A 4,897-nucleotide genomic window follows, 5' to 3' on the forward strand; every position below is an offset into this window, starting at 1 on the left:
TCAAGTTCTTGGTGAGATTAAAATGTACACACATAATTTGCACACGTAAACAACTGAAAAGGTTTAAGAATAAAGGCTGAAATCTGAAGACAGGCTCTAGAATGTGATGCAATCACAAACTGGTTGTAAGGATCTTATTGCAGGCCAGATGTCTGACTGAAACCTTATCATATGTATGGTGATACTGGTAACTGTGTTTGTGTTTGGCCAGTTAAAATCCCAGATGTCCATTTGAAATCAAACAAGGTCACCACTGCTATGCTGTTGTGTCAGCAGACTTCCCCACCACAAAACAACAACAAACAACAAAGAAACACAGTTGAAACAGGGCAAGGCAACTTTATTCGGTGTTCTGTCGATATGCGCTACCTATGGAGATGTGCAACTTAGCGGTTCTGTCGCGTATGTATAGACGAGTTTAGGGGATAGACTGCTGTCGATTCGCGCTATAGTAGCATTTTTCCTACATGGTTGTGTAACCGGTTATTTTCTTGCCCGGTGCGGGATTCGATACTGAGTGTACTGCACCACAAGGCGACATCACTAACCGCTCGGCTAAAGGGTCAGACCCGTTAGCTATGGGCTAATGTGTCTTATTATTAGTTTACAGTCGTCACCCTCTCCCGGAAGCGCGCCCTCGCGCTTTGTTATTCCCGCGCTCCGAAGAGACTTCTGAGGATCTGCACACTTCCGGATCCCACCGCCGCCACCAATGTAACCGGTTATTTTCTTGCCCGGTGCGGGATTCGATACGGGGTGTACTGCACCACAAGGCGACATCACTAACCGCTCGGCTAAAGGGTCAGACCCGTTAGCTAACGTGTCATATTACTAGTTTACAGTAGCATAAATCGTCAGAATGCTGGTTTAAGGCATAGGCCATGTAGGCGGTCACCTAGAGTGCCACCTTCTGGTGGGCGGTGGTCACCCTCGGGGGAAAAAATAAATAAACAAACAAACAAATATATATATATAAATTCTCCGGTGGGCACCCTTCTTCGTTTTATGCCTTGGTGTAACAAATGAGCACATACGTAAAGAAGGAAAGAAATACAGCACATCTTTCTTAAAACAGAGCGAATGATTCTTCGTTCCAGCGATAACATTGTAGCGACTTACACGTAAGAAGGCACGTGACGCGACCCTGGCGTTACGTAATCGTACAAACTTGTCCGTTTATCTGTAATGTCTCCGATCCGTCACGCTTTATTTACACCAAGTAACGTGACGTTCAACGCGTGGCTTTGCGCTCGAATCTGCGGCGAGTTTCACTTCGAAACCTCGGACGGGTTTAAGTGTTTGACGAAGTGAACGGTGATTAATCTCAGTATATTTTAAGAAGTGAAACTTATTCCAACTCAACCTGCTTGAAGAGATGTGAGCTCACGTTTACCCGAGAGAGAAACTGTCCTGCCTCCCATGCGTTGTTAATGGGCCGAGGTCTGTTTATCCAGATTGATCTGCTGTTTCTAATAGAAACGCTGATTTAATAGAAACTTCATATTAAATCATAAAGTCAGCCTGGTCAGAGGACTCGGGGCACATGTGCCGAAATGTCAGAATTCCCCCGACTTGTTTGCGGAGTTCAAATATGAGTCACAGACCTGTCTGCCTGTCTCCCTACCTGTCTGTGTGTCTCTCTCTCTCCAATGCTATCTCTGTCTAACAGCTGTTTTAGGGAACTTTAGCAGGATTTATTTTAATGGAGGTTTTTACAGGCTCTGCTCGTCTGCCACCGTGCTTTTTAATCAATAAGGGTTCTGCATTTGATGAAAATACTGTAAATATATGTCTATCTATCTATCTATCTATCTATCTATCTATCTATCTATCTATCTATCTATCTATCTATCTATCTATCTATCTATCTATCTATCTATCTATCTATCCACCCCCCCTCCTTTTTTTTCTCCCCAATTGCACTTGGCCAATTACCCCACTCTTCCGAGCCGTCCCGGTCGCTGCTCCACCCCCTCTACCAATCCGGGGAGGGCTACAGACTACCACGCGCCTCCTCTGATACATATGGAGTCTCCAGCCACTTCTTTTCACCTGACAGTGAGGAGTTTTGCCAGGGGGACATAGCGCGTGGGAGGCTCACGCTATTCCCCCCAGTTCCCCCTCCCCCCCAAAGAGGCACCCTGACCGACCAGAGGAGGCGCTAGTGCAGCGACCAGGACACATACCCACATGTCTGCGGCTTCCCCAGGATCCCCGTGTTGGTAGGCAACGGAATAGATCGCTACACTACCCGGGCGCCCCATCCATCCATCCATCCATCCATCCATCCATCCATCCATCCATCCATCCATCCATCCATCCATCATTTATAAAAATGAAAAAAAAATTGTCTTGAAGCCGTTGTGGTGTCTGGTATTTGTTGTGTCCATATTTTTACCTTAGTAAAAATACTGGCAGTGCTGGTGGGGTAATATGGTGGTGGTTGTGTGTACGGGGGGGGGGGGGAGTCCTAATCTTGCCTAGGGCACCAAAATGGCTAGAGCCGGCCCTGGTCGAACTAGAGTTTGGTGAAGGTGAAGACCTTGTTAGACATATCTACCTATTAGTCCCAACAAATTTGCAAACTCACTTCTACCTGCTTTATTCTTCCATGTTTGGCTGCTATGGTTACAATTTTTAAAACCTTATGAGCCATATCATTTTACCCAGTAAAGCCCCACCTGACAGTACCCATTAAAACATGCCATTTCGTGATTCGGATATTCAAGGATAACTGCACACTTAAATATTTGCTTTGAGTGGGAAAACTAAAATACATTGCCTAGTTTCAATGAAAGGTATCAGCCCCAGATGAAATCTCAGCATTTCTGTGCAAATTTGATCATTTCTACTGGCTCAGTATCAAATATGTGAACGCTGTATGGTGGACCTGCTGCTGTGTGATGCAAATCCATCGTCTGTCTGTGGCTCATCAGCGCTCCCAAGTGGACTACGGCTGACCTGTAGCTATCACAACCAGTTATCAACAGCATGGTGGGCCTTTTCCACAGCAACCATTCTGACATTAAATAGTAGGTAAACACATGTGTTTCTAATCACATTAATTAAGGCTGTATGCCTAAATAGAACATAACCTTCATCAATGGCCTTTGTACATACTATTTCATGTCAAAATGGCTGCTGTGAAAAAGGTCTATCGGGATTCCATCCATCCATTATCCAAGCCACTTATCCCAGTTGGGGTCACGGGATGCTGGAGCCTATCCCAGCAGTCTTTGGGCGGCAGGCGGGGAGACACCCTGGACAGGCTGCCAGGCCATCACTGGGCCGACACATTACACAAAAAAGTATAAGTGAAAGGTAAAAGTGGGGAAGTGATGCCAAGGAAGGAACCATTCTGCGCATATTTTAAGAATATTCTTCATTTAGTTGAAATTATACTGGCGCTTCCCATATCTGCAACTCAGTGTGAAAGAGTATTCTCAGCACGGAAAGAATCAAGTCAAAAGTATGCAGTTCCCTAAGTGTTACAACACTGGAAGACTTGGTGAGGATCACTACTGAGGGCCCCTCACTTCAGCAGTTTGAGCCAGAGCCCAGTGTGAAGCGCTGGTTGTCTGCAAGCAAAAGAAGGCACAGACCTGACTACACTGGCTGGTACATGTACATGGTATATGGTGGTGGCCTCCCACCACCACCATGTCAGTGTCTTTTGGGATTAAATTACCAAATCACATTAACATAATATATAAAAGACCAAACCAGCACAAATGCATTAATGAGAGGGAAGACAGCGGAATGGTGAGGATGCAAGGAGTAAGGATGATGAAGGTGGATGAGTTTAAATACTGGGGTCAACTGTTCAAAGTAACAGGGAGTGTGGAAGAGAGGTAAAGAAGAGCGTGCAGCCAGGGTGGAGTGGGTGGAGAAGAGTGTCAGGAGTGATTTGCGACAGAAGGGTACCAGCAAGAGTTAAAGGGAAGGTTTACAGGATGGTTGTGAGACCGGCTATGTTATATGGTTTGGAGACAGAGGCACAGGAGGCGGAGCTGGAGGTGGCAGAGTTGAAGATGCTAAGGTTTTCATTGGGAGTGATGAAGAAGGACAGGATTCGGAACGAGTATATTAAGAGGGACAGCTCAGGTTGGGCGGTTTGGAGACAAAGCAAGCGAGGCAAGTGTGAGATGGCTTGGACATGTGCAGAGGAGAGATGCTGGGCATATTGGGGGAAGGATGCTGAAGATGGAGCTGCCAGGGAAGAGGAAAAGCAGAAACCTCCTCCAAAGAGGAGGTCAATGGATGTGGTGAGGGAGGACATGCAGGTAGGTGGCTGGTGTGACAGAGGAAGATGCAGAGGACCGGAAGAGATGGAAACGGATGATCCACTGTGGGGACCCCTAACGGGAGCAGTAGTAGTAGTTGTTGTTGTAGTTGTAGATCAGACTGGCACGAGTGGGTACTTCGCAAAACGTCATGGCCGCGCCCCTTTTTGGGGGATAAAAAAAACCTCCGATCCTAAAGATGTTAATGCAATTTGACGTGTTCAGCTGATCGTTTTGACAAGTTTACATGCGCTCATGATAGGCATGTCTAGTAATTATGTTGCTACCTTGCCTGAGCCTGAGCGTTCGCGATACTCTAATAAATTAAGGTTGATCGGTCAGCCGTCATGCCATGGACATCCGGACATCTACACATATATTTGATCGAGTTACCAGGTAGCATGATGCTAAGTGTTGTCTGTAAATAAGCAACCTGTTAATAGCCAACTGTTTGATCTAAGCTAGGCTGAGATATAGTTGGAGAGGACATTCTGACGCTGCCAGACAACAGCTTTTTCGGCATTTGCCTGGTTCTTCCCCTCCAAAAGGGGGCGTGGCCTTGGCGCTTGATTGACGCGACGCCGGTCCGCGCAGCAGTTCAACGAAATGTGAAA

Source organism: Lampris incognitus, chromosome 15, assembly GCF_029633865.1.
Source record: "Lampris incognitus isolate fLamInc1 chromosome 15, fLamInc1.hap2, whole genome shotgun sequence".
NCBI lineage: Eukaryota > Metazoa > Chordata > Actinopteri > Lampriformes > Lampridae > Lampris > Lampris incognitus.